Consider the following 12,813-nt stretch of genomic DNA (forward strand, 5'->3'; position numbering starts at 1 on the left):
ATTTTTATCCAGCTTTTACAGCGAATTCTGTTGATTTAAGTCCCGTTGATTAAATTTCTGCTATTAACCACGGCACAAAATGACGTCATTTTTTGGACAAAATGACGTCAAAATCAAGCGAAATTATCCAGTTAAACTAATTTTTTTTAAATAAAAAGGGCTACTGAATAAAAAGTGAGAAAATAGAATAATAGATTAGTGTTAATTATAGATCAGGTTTATCATGCTCGGCACGAAAAAGAAAAAGCACTCGCCAAGATTCGTGCTTTTTGGTTTCAAAGCCTCGCATGATACACCTGATCTATTATCAACACTATCCTATTATTCTATATATATAACTTCAGTTCCATAGAAAGCTAGTGTGTTCGCAAAATGTCAACCAAATGTGTGGCGATACCGTATTGAACTGCTTATAATACTCTATTCAAAAGTCTGAATACATATGGGTCTGTACATACTAAATTATTTGCACGTCGCATAGTAAGCTGGAGAAAACGAGAACGACATGTAACTACAATGTTCAGTAATACACCCATTTATTGTTATAAATATCGAGCATATATTGAATAGTTGTGTTATTACGATTTATTACGACTTTCTCCAGAGATGCAAAACAAGAATTAGACGGTCTCGCACGTGTACAATATGATGTTGGGATCGGAAATGCACATAAATGAATATAGCTAACACTACTACTTACTTCATTTTACCGAGCCACAGACAGTTGCAGTTCTTTCGCCGTGCTTGACTATTAAACCATTGAGTAGTTAAACCGCAATCAAAAGGAAACGATATCTTCCTTAAGTGTTGTTTCATTTGAACCGAAATGCTATGCCATTAATGAGTATTACACTTGTGCTTTATGTTATTTCCTTGCAAAATGCGATGTTCTCGTGGTTTATAGCTTTTATGTACAGTCTATGTCAGTCGTCGTATGTAGCGCGTACTCTGATACCCGACCGTAACTTTACTACACATTAATTAAAGCCCGGCAGTGTACGTTATGTTATATATGATTAATATAAAATTAAATGTAATTGCAAATGAATGTCAGTACATGTATGTGGAAATGATTAAAGGAGAACTTTCTGAGTCTATTGGATTGCTCGCCAAAGCTGTATATTGCATAGTTTTGGGTTACATCCACATTTGTATGTTGGTGTAAAAAGCCATAAAACAAAAACAAATATGCACTGTTTAACTTATTATAATCTTGTAATGATTACACTCAAACACGAGATCGAATGTTAAATGGTTGTATACTGCAGTTAGTTTGTCCGTATTGCCGTTGTTTCAATATGAAACTTTATAGTAAAATATAGTTTATTGTACGGAGGTGCACTGCTAACGATCCATCACTCTTGCTACCATAATGGCATCATTTAACCAGCCCACCCTTTGCTTGGTTCAGATGGTCTACCAGTATAAACTATATATGTATGCTTACGACATCACCTGACCACTGCCTTTCTAAAATCAGACACAGGAACGACATCACCTGACTACTGCCTTTCTAGAATCAGACGCAGGAGCAAAATGGCCGAAACAGATGTGTTCAAGACGAATCCACGTAGACGTTAAGTGGCGTGTTAGGAATCTAGCCAAATAATTGAGCCGCGATCTGAGAAAACTGGGCTGAATGCATGTGCGTAAAGTGCCGTCCCAGATTAGTCTGTACAGTCCGCACAGCCTAATCAGGGACGACGCTTTTCGCTTTTATGGTATTTTTAGTTTCAAGGAAGTCCCTCCTTACCGAAAATCTTGTTTAGGTGGAAAGTGTCGTCGCTATTAGCCTGTGCGGTCTGTTCAGGCTAATCTGGGTCGACACCTTACGCACATGCATTACGCCCAGTTTTCTCAGGACGCGGCTCAATTAAAGGCTTTTAATTCCAGCAATTGTCAAATGCAAAAAGCTGACATGTATCTTGATAGCATTCACGATATTATTCTTTTTAAGTTATGTGCTTCAAGAAACACTGAACTGATCGTATTAAAAACTGACTTAACAGTTATAGTTTCACTACAATATTTAGAAGGAGCTAAACACGCGTTGTAAATAATTATTCAAGATGCAAATCGCATAATTAAGCTTTAGCGATTTTTTTCATGAACAAAGTGTAAGGATTTTCGTTAGCAGTTAATATACAACAACAACAACATTTATTCAGCAGTCAAGCTTATACAAGCACATAGCCTACATTATACATGCATTATACAAATAATAAGTAATGGTAGGAGATAGAAATTGGACGATAGTGTTATGAACTGGTTAACATGGTTAACATGGTTCTGAAGGGAATACATAATGGCATCTAATATTGCAACTGCACATCTTATATTTACTTATTTACTTACAAGATATACGATTAGAAGATTTTTTACAACTATTTGTAGACATAAATATTTGTGAATACGAATGTTATATATTTGTTTGTGACTGAAATAACTACAATGTTAAGAATCTAATTTACGTGGAATATTCTAAATGAATTACTTTAAAAATGAAAGTAAATCACGTAATGCACAGTTTCATCATATTATAATACAATTATTTGTTGTGTATGTTATGAGCTATATACAACAACAACAACAACATTTATTCATCAATAAAGCCTATACGTGTTCATATCCCTCACATATGATAATGAGCATAAATATAAGAAATATAAGTATTTTTTAAGGTAAAACCGAAAACGTACGGGGAAAAAAACTTTCAATAATATTCACATGTAACGATCAACGATAAATTGGCATTATACACATAAGTTAGTTAAGTATTTTATAAAAACAGTTCACATTAATGTAACATATATCACGATTGGCACAAGATTCTATAACGCATTGAGTACAATAATAGTTTTAACAATTAAAACAATCTCACAATATTATTTTCACAACCAGTTCCTTTTCGAAACTGAGTGGATTATCGTAAACCGGTTCATGCCACCATACACTTAATATTTATGTTTGTAAAATTTTAGGAATTAATATATATAGGATCTTGCATAAGTGGACGTTTTGTATTGAATGTATTAAACGAGTCATCTAAGTATTTAGATAAAAACGAGTCTTGACGAGTTTATATCTTTATGAGATGACGAGTTTAATAAATTCAATACAAAATGACCACGAATCTAAGATTCTATTTATAACATGACCAACACATTTTCTTTTTATTTTATGGTCTCTTCACCTTTTATTCATTTACATTGTACAAGAGTTTAACTGAAGAAATTCGCTGGAATAATGACGTCATTTCGTTAAGAAAATGACGTCATTTCACAGTTATTTAACAAGTGTAATAACACCCGTGTAATAAACAAAATTGAGCATTACGTTATTTCACTCCGGGAGCGTATGGTCATGTTATAAATCAAATATACCTATAGTAACTTACTTTTAAAATTAATACAAAAATATAAAATATATGATTATATGACATACTGAGCATCACGTTATGAAATGAAATATAGATCTAGGTAAAACAGGAACCATCTATATGGCGTAGGACCAATGGCGTACGTGATATGACGTCAATTCTGCGCTCTTAAATGCTCTACATGCGAAATATTTTCATTCCAACTTGATGAAACGTGACCAATATATTGCTATAACTTGAACAATACTAATTTTGAAAGTATCCAGTGTTAAGTCATTTATATTCCAAACCTTAAGTACTAAGGACGTGTGATTGTGAGTGGCAAAGGAATGTCAGGCATACCATATTCCGTTTGCAGGAATGGAGGTTCACGTGCATACATAAAAAAGGTCACCAGGTTCACTTAATGAAAAATTGTCACCGCTTTAGATACCACATGGATGACTCCACAATAATGAAACTTGGCAATAAGTTCTACCGCTTCAGAAGCCATATGAATGACTCGTCTTCATGAAACTTTATCAGAAAGTTTAACTTGGCAATACATCGGTTAACTTGGAACCTCTGTCACGTGCGTTCAACATCTAGGCCACTGGGTCAAATCCTAAAGAAACAATTTTCCACCTTCCAACTTGGTAATAATCATTTTTGTTGGGAATGTCTATTTCATATTTGAAAATTATTCACTTGCGGCAAAACACTAGACTACCGAGTCACCAGGTACAAGTTTTGAAAACAATATTGTTACCATTCTAAAGGCCATATTAATGACTCACTGTATGTCAGAAAGTTTAGCTGGTTCCTCTTGTTGTTATATTAATATATCAAATGTACACATGTTATGTTGGAAAAAAGTGATAACTCATTATATAAATCATTCTCTCATAATAGGCTTGATCCGAACCTGACAACATAACTTGTAACAGTTGTTGGCATGTCTTACTTCAACACAAATTAAAGACAGATTTGTTAAAATCATGTTTATGGTTTGCGTTGCATGTAATTTGTGGCATTGTTTAGATCGTTTGCCGCAAGAATGAATGGTAATTGAACCGTCGATCTATTGGTGGTGTCACTGGAGTGTAATATTCCGTTCTCCCATTTAAGCACTTATTTTCTGCATCTTACATCAAGTTAATTACACATCTCTAACAGCTTATTAAAGTGTTATTCATTTGAAGATGCAACACGAAACATTTTCTTTTTGTTCACGGCAGTATGTTGTCCAATACAAAATACTTGTGCTGTATTCTAAAAAAAAATATAACACGTTTTTATGCAGATCATTATTTAAATAATATTTTTGTACCGCTATATGTGGTTTTCTCCGCAAAAATACTTATACTACAACAACAAGATATTTGATTTTGTTTTTGATCTAACTTTATATCGAAGAAAACAATTTGGCAAATGATGACGACTGCATCTTATGTCGTCATAATTACCGGTTTGCAATTTTAAAAGTATTATTAAGTAACATTAAGCTTAATTACGATGTTTATTGAATGATTATTCGCAAACCCACCAATTAGGTTTTGTAACATGCAGCATAATAGGTTCAATTTGATAATTAAATGGCATTGTTTTAAATCATTTAAACTTTTGGTTATCGCTTAACAAATACAACATTATTCTGAAATACTTTATTATTGTACCAAACTTGGAACTTAAAGTACAAATTATATAGTTTAATTGCAATGTTGTCACTGTTTGACTCAAATTGAAGGAACGATACGAGTGATGCAACACACTGTTATCTTTTCAGTTGATTAAATAAGCAATTAGCGACGGTTGTTAAACTTATCGTTGGCCATTAATTTCCTAAGACTTGCCATGTATTCCGAGTATATGCGTTTACAGGTTTACCGCATTTGTTTGGCAAATATTTTCTCCGCAATATCTGCCATTATTTCAAAAATCATTTTGACTTCCACATCGCATCCAAACGTTTGTTTTTGACTGTATCACAGAAAATTGTTCTGTCATTTTAATTTGTTTTTCGGCCAGTTTAATTTGAATGCAAATTTTCGTTCATAAGTGCATGCTTCGTTCAACTGCAATTTTACTGCAAAATAGTGTTCAACGTGAGTATCGAAATGTAAACACGGGAAAATCAATAACACCGCTTGAAACGGTGATTTATAGTCTTAATCGGTATTAACATGAAGCTGGCACACTATGGAAATGAATGCTACGGTACAAACTATTAATATAAATAGAACTGGTTGCGATGGAAGACGTTACATAGATTAAGTTTATAATAATGTTGTTAAAGTGCATAAAGCACAGCACAATAACATTCGTACAATTTGTGATCATTTCCCTCAAAGGATGGTATGTGATACAATTCATTTTCCGTCTTCAAGCACTGAACGGTGGTACTTAACAACGCACAAGTAGTGTATCTGTTAATCGATTACACTTATCGCTAGGCAATATTCGTGTGTGTTTTTGCATTATGGTGGGTGAGGAGTGTTGCAACTTTTTAACCCATTTATGCCTAGTGGATTCTCCCATCCCGCAAAATTGAATCAATTTGTTTACAAAATAAGGGATGTCTAGTATATTTATTTCTATATTTAGAATATTTATTACAGAAATTCCCCTTGAAGCAAACAGCGCAGACGCAGATGAGACGCCGCATCATGCGGCGTCTCATCTGGGTCTACGCTGTTTGCCACGGCCTTTTTCTAGACGCTAGGCATAAATGGGTTAATTTCATGAAATATAAAGGTCTTCGCAAATACTTCACTTTCAGGCAGTTTGTCAATTTTAATTGGCAATAACTCAATTTATGCACTAATTAAAGTATTTTTAATATTGTTGAAACAAATAAATACATGTAGAAAAAAGATAAGTCAAGCATTCTCTAACAAATGAACTAGCTTCATTAAGCAAAATACTAGGCAACATGTTATCATATCGTGAGATGGGTGTTTTATATTATATAAATATTATCACATGTCATCACATGGAGAGCGGGATGATTTACAGATTGATCAATCAATACTTTAAAACCGGACAGTATTCTATAAAAAAAAATGAACTTGAATGATAAAATTATCGTCAATGGTCGTGCGTTATCTAACCGACATTTATACGATCGTCTATGTAACCATCAACACATTTATGTGGATTTCCGCAATACAAGAGCGGAAATCAAGTGTATATGTATGACGTTTGTACACATTCTCGGTAGCTTAAAATTATTCTACCATAAACCGATTCATTAAAAGGTCATTCGCTTTCGAAAAGACAGTTAAGCCTACAGTCAGAACTCATTATTTAGCAATCTGCATTGAGTAGGTTAATGAAGCTTTCCTATTGACCGCCGCACAACCTAAGATTTGCATTGTTTGGTGTTTACATACTGCTTGTTCTATCGCAAAATTATATAAACATTTTATTCATGACGATCTTTTCTATATTTATGCATTACATATTTAAGTTACTTGTCCATGGAATTTGAAGACCATACACAAATAACATCAAGATATGGTATGTTTGTTCGACATTTTATACTAAAAAGCGCGTTAATCGCTACGCATTTAGTAATGTTCAAACATCAGAATCTGTACGATTTATCATTTTAAAATAATGTGTTTGAGATCATTGGTCACATATGTGATTGAAGTCATTATTCCTTAAATCTAAAAACTAAGGTGCAGTTGATAGAAATTTAAGTACCGGTAGGTTAAACAAATTAAGTGCGTATTTTTCTCTATCATCAATCTGATAAAAAACGGATGAGCATAAATATTGAAAATTTCATGATTCACATCGTTAAGGAAACACTACTTATTGGCTCTAGCTTATGCAGCACGTAAAACCAATGTTTTACTGCTAAACACGCATTAAGTATGGTTTACTATGCTATAAACGTTATAAAAACAAGATTGTTTTATAAATTTCGTGACGGGTTCTCAACGTTTGTAGAGACACGACTGGCAATCTTGCGTCGCGTGCCTGAACTTGAACCCGCGTTCGAAAATAAATGAAGATTCAACAAACGATATTCAAGGCTAAATATGTTATCAACGAGTCGAATGTGTTTATCTCCCATCAAAGATATGAGTGTGCCTTCGGATCTTAAAGTCAAGGAAAATATATTTTTAAGTTATAAAAATCAACAGTTTAATTGGACCGTTTACATATGTTATTTGTTATATTTTGTTCCGAATATCATCGTTCAGTCTTTTCATTTAACTTGACAGTACATATATGTCATCGTATAATAAATCATACATTATAATATGATTTAATTGTGAATACAATAAAAAATAAGGACACAATACAGAACAAATAATCAAGCTGTTGTGAAAAATATCAGTGTTTTGCTTTAGAGGTAAGCTTGGGTGTTAATTGCTTCTGAAGCACACGTTAAGATGATAAATGCCTTTAAGAATTCACAGACAATTCATCCTTCAAATAAAAAAAAAACACGTCGATTAATAATATACTCAATGTCTTAATTTCCTTAAAAATGCACTGTTTTGATACGTGATATATAAAGTAAGTAGAACTTTAATTACTTGACTAATGCCTCAGTCACAAATAATCCGGTCGCCGGCCGATGTGTCCGATCCCCAGGCATCGGGAAGACTGGAGACGTCGGAGCCGTCCGCCGTCCGATGAGTGACAAAGTTTAAAACCTCAGTCACAAATAGACACCGATCACCGTCCGATCAGCGGCCGACGTTTTTTTTTTTCGCTCATCGGGCAGGCGCCGGCCGATGATCGCACGCACATCGGGTCATTTTGTAGCATCGGGCGGCGTCCGGATTAGTTTCTTTATATCACAGTGTGTTTTACCCGACATCGGGCCCGGGAAGGAATCGAATTGAGATCGAAAAAAGATAGGACGATCAACGAACGGTTATCGCCCGGCGTGCGCCCGATATCGGATTCATTGTACGTGTATCATAACGAGCATCGTCCGGCGTCCGTCGGGCATCGTGCGGAGGACCTCCGGCAATCAGACGGTCGCCGGCCGATGTATATCCCTCTGGGAAATACCTTTACTTTTGCCTATACTATTTCGATGAATCCGATGTTGGGCGATCGCCGGGCGATACCCGTGCGTTGATCTTTGTTTCGATCTCAACTCGATTCCTTCCCGGGCCCGACATCGGGTAAAATTTTAAGTGAGACTTAAAATTAATCTGGACGCCACCCGATGCTACAAATTGGCCCGGTTTCCGTGCGATCATCGGCCGGTCGCCAGCCCGATGAGCGGAAAAATACGTCGGCCGCTGATCGGACGGAGGTCGGTGTCTATTTGTGACTGAGGTATAATGCCTCAGTCACGAATAATTCGGTCGCCGGCCGATGTGTCCGACCTCCAGGTTCGGGAAGACTGGACAGGCCCGATGAGTTTAAATAGATAACGATCACCGTCCGATCAGCTGACGACGTATTTTTCCTATCATCATCGGGCTGGCGCCTGGCCGATGATGGCACGGACAACGGGTCATTTTGTAAAATCGGGTGGCGTCCGGATCAATTGTATGTATCACATAAAGTTTTACCCAACGTGGGGCCCCTGAAGGAATCGAGTTGAGCTCGAAAAAGGATCGGGCGATCAACGCATCGTCCGACATCGGATCTGTTGAACGTGCATCATGACGAGCTCCGTCCGTCAGTCATCGAGCGGAGGCCCTCCGGCAATCGGGCGGTCGACGGCCGATGTATATGTCCCTTGGAAATACTATATTTTTTGCCGATACACGTACAATGAAATATCAGCAACTGACTCAATGTTGGTGTTCTGCATAATGGCATAAAAATACATATCTACAATAGTAAGAATTAAATGACAACACATGTAAAATACTTCTTATAAAAAATCCATTAAACTGCTGAATTCTTCCTTTTTTTTAAGAAGCCTACTGAATGCAGTTTTACGAACATTAACCGCCTTTGTCATTTAACTTATGCATTAGGAAACCATGCAATATTTGTTCAAGTTTAATATAATAGGATAAACATGCTGCTGCAGAGACTGGAAATACTAATGTGATTGTCATTTGAAGGATTGTTGGATTGTTTAGAACCATTGAAACAAAAGATGTTTTTAAAACCTCTTAACATAAGAAATTGTAATGCAACTTTACTCATCAAAAAGGGAATCTTGTTAAATATAGAACGTGCTGATATAATGTCACCTTTGTTAATCATAAAAGAACCATGCCCAACTGTTTGCTGCGAGTATTATTTAGTTTTGTATGATATAACGAGGGAGGGAGTGTGCTAGGGAGGCCTTACCGATATGATATCATCAAAATATAAATTGTAAACACCGTTATACTATTTTATACAACAAAGACAGATGAACACGTTAAATATTAATAGAGTGCAATGATTTCTTGCAGTGGGTTTTGGGCTTCAGCTTAATGTGTTCTGCCTTTTGTTTGCCTGTTAAGCATTGCTTTTAAATGACATAAAATGACCCAGTGCAATACCGGAAACCAGTGCAATATACACACAATACTAGTACATTATTTACAAGTAAATATTTCAAGAGCTTAAATAAGATTACCCGATCAACCATTAAACAAATAACACAGACACAAACTGAAACAATATTCCTCAAGTAAATGGTATATGCCTTTCAGGACATTTTTGAAAATGACCAAATTTGTGCATGTCCAATTTAAATTTTATCTTGATTTGAGATTTAAGTATCAATGTCTTAGTTATGTAGCATAAAGGTCTTTAAACGAAAACCACCCCGAATCCGAGTTTAATAATAGTAATGTTCAAACATTTTGTATCATTACATTCACCGCGAGAAATGGAACATTTAAGTCCTTCATTCCTACATGTGCAACTTTTCGAGTCTCAAATTTGCTTACATTTACACCTCATCACGTTCAGAATTTTTTCAGGAGCAGCCTGGATATCGGTCGATATAGGCAAGAGATTGCCCTGCACTTATTGCCAACCCCAGTGTGCAGGATCAAGTGTTGTTTCCTTACAGATCCACTCCGTAACCTGGTAAAGTATCCGCATACTGTGATATTGGAAGCGGCATATTGCAAAGTTTGAACTTAATCATGTGCTTAACTTGTAATTACCTTCCTTTGTGAAAGTTGAAAAACGAAACTTGTCCAAACTATCAGCGATTAATTCTCCATAGAGTAAAACCAGAATGTTTTCTACACAATAATATTTTCCTCTTGTGTAATTTCTTTTAAAAAGACTTAAGCACGTTCAAGGAGTTTTTCAGCAGAAATAAAGTGAACAGAGTAACGCGTGTAAAATATTCATGTCCACTACTTACACGATTGGTACGTCGTAGATGTGTAATGTCTTTTGTACCTGGACCTGATTAGTACCCATCAAAAACTGTCGTAGCTCTCCAATTATTTGATAGATATATACTTGATGTACGATTCGCATAGTTCTATGAAACAGCAATTGTGGGTAAACCGTCAAAATAAACTTCGCTGGGCTGAATAGTACTAAGCATTATTGCTTGCCGACTTCTTTTGAAACCAATAATAAGCAATTTTCATCAAATCTACGACTCTTACACCAAAGGCTCTGACTGGATGAGCATTCACTGTAGGTTTTGTGGTAACGAATGGGCTTCTACACGGAAAGAGTTTCTTTCTATCAAAATGGTCAAAATGTTTTAATGTCTCTAAAGTATATTTTTCTTCGCGATATAAAAACTTCGTTATGCTGCGGAGATATTCAAAGTCCTTTCCATATAAATACTGCATTGTGCTATTTCATACAACATACAAAGACACTGAAAGTAACCACTGATCCCGTTGGCACTCCGATTATCCTTCCACGAGTCATTCCACCTGTAGTTTTGACACCGCGCATAATTACTTGTTAAATTACGAAATCTTGAAATAAACCTGCCCAAAAGTTCGTGAAAAAAGTGAGAACCTCCTAAAATGACTGGATTGCTTTCATAAAGTTGCTTCATTGTTGCATGGTTAATAGAAATACACAGATTTGAGATAAAGATTGTGCCTAGCCGCAGCACAGTAATTCTGTGATTAATGTTCTTAAAAGTGTTACTACTTCCAAATATTGAACCATAAGTACTGCTGTTGAAAAATGTGAAATTGCTAGTTTTGAATTTTGTAAGGATGAGTGCATATCATCTAATTACCGTTTGCTATAAACGGATTCAAAGTAAATTTGACCACAACACGCTTCTCATGTACATCAATATGTTTGTCAATCAATTGATTACAAGCAGTTTTCTAAATTTCACTTGTAGTTATTGCTTCATTATCATTTGAATAAACAGTAACTGATGATTTTTTTCAAACAGTGTCGCATCAAGAAAATGCTCAAAGCAATTTATGCAAGAGAGTGTCCTCATATTGCTCTTGAAACAGCTTTTCCACTCATCATATGCTGTAGGACATTTGATGCATATACTGTCTCCATTAAAACCCGAGTCTGACTTAAGCTGACCGATACAATCAAGGTAACTCATAATACAATGAAAACCACCAAGTCGCAAGACAATACATTTTCGGTAACATGTTTCATTTCCATTGCTCATAATTTTGACTGCTTTCCAATTCAATTGGTGATTACAATTAATAAAAGCACTTCGTTTCATAAGTAGATGCATGCTTGCAGACATAATTTAAAGTAGCGTAAATAAATGGCATATCCCCTTGGTCGATATCTTAGGTAAAAATACAACATAAGATGGTCCAGGAAATCTTCATTGGCATTATACCTGACCAGTCTGGACCTGCTTCGCTCAGTTGCATAGAAAATTGTCTAAGGCACGTAATATAAAAACCATTGTCAGTCACCTTTACAGTTGTCAAATCAGACCTTTACAGTTGTCAAATCACCAAGTGTAACAGGTGGTTTTCGACCTTCTGGCTATCAGTAAAAATATGTTCCGTCGGCCGTAAGTTCTTCAGATGCGAACGATATCCGATATAGGTGTACAACCAAAGTTTCCCGGGGGTCATAATGCAACCAGACCCATACCAAGAAAGGTATAATGCCCATCAAGTCTTTTTAGATTACGATCTAGATTGTCATGTTCTTGACATACTCGTTGGTTTTGTGAGCCATGTAGGAAATGTCGAGCAGTCTTCGGAGACATTTTTGTTCAAAAGCATGTATCCTGCGTTATGTCTCGCAGCCGTAGATTAAGATGGAAAAAACGACGGACCTGTAGAGCCTTTATTTTTTGGTGAAGCTGACGCAACTGCTATTCTACGACCTGCTTATTCTGATCATCGCTGTAGTCGACATGGCAATTCTTATCTGGGCATCAACGCTATATGTCATCATTGAATCTTAAGTTGGAGATGGGTCTTCCACTTATGGAAATAGAAGGGTTATGGTCATGGGAAGTCTGCATTGTTTTCTCAGAGGTCCCCGACGGAGTGATGTCCTGAAGGAGCTCCCCTGCTGTTCATTGATAAGTACTGCGCTGC

Source organism: Dreissena polymorpha, chromosome 4 (assembly GCF_020536995.1).
Source record: "Dreissena polymorpha isolate Duluth1 chromosome 4, UMN_Dpol_1.0, whole genome shotgun sequence".
NCBI lineage: Eukaryota > Metazoa > Mollusca > Bivalvia > Myida > Dreissenidae > Dreissena > Dreissena polymorpha.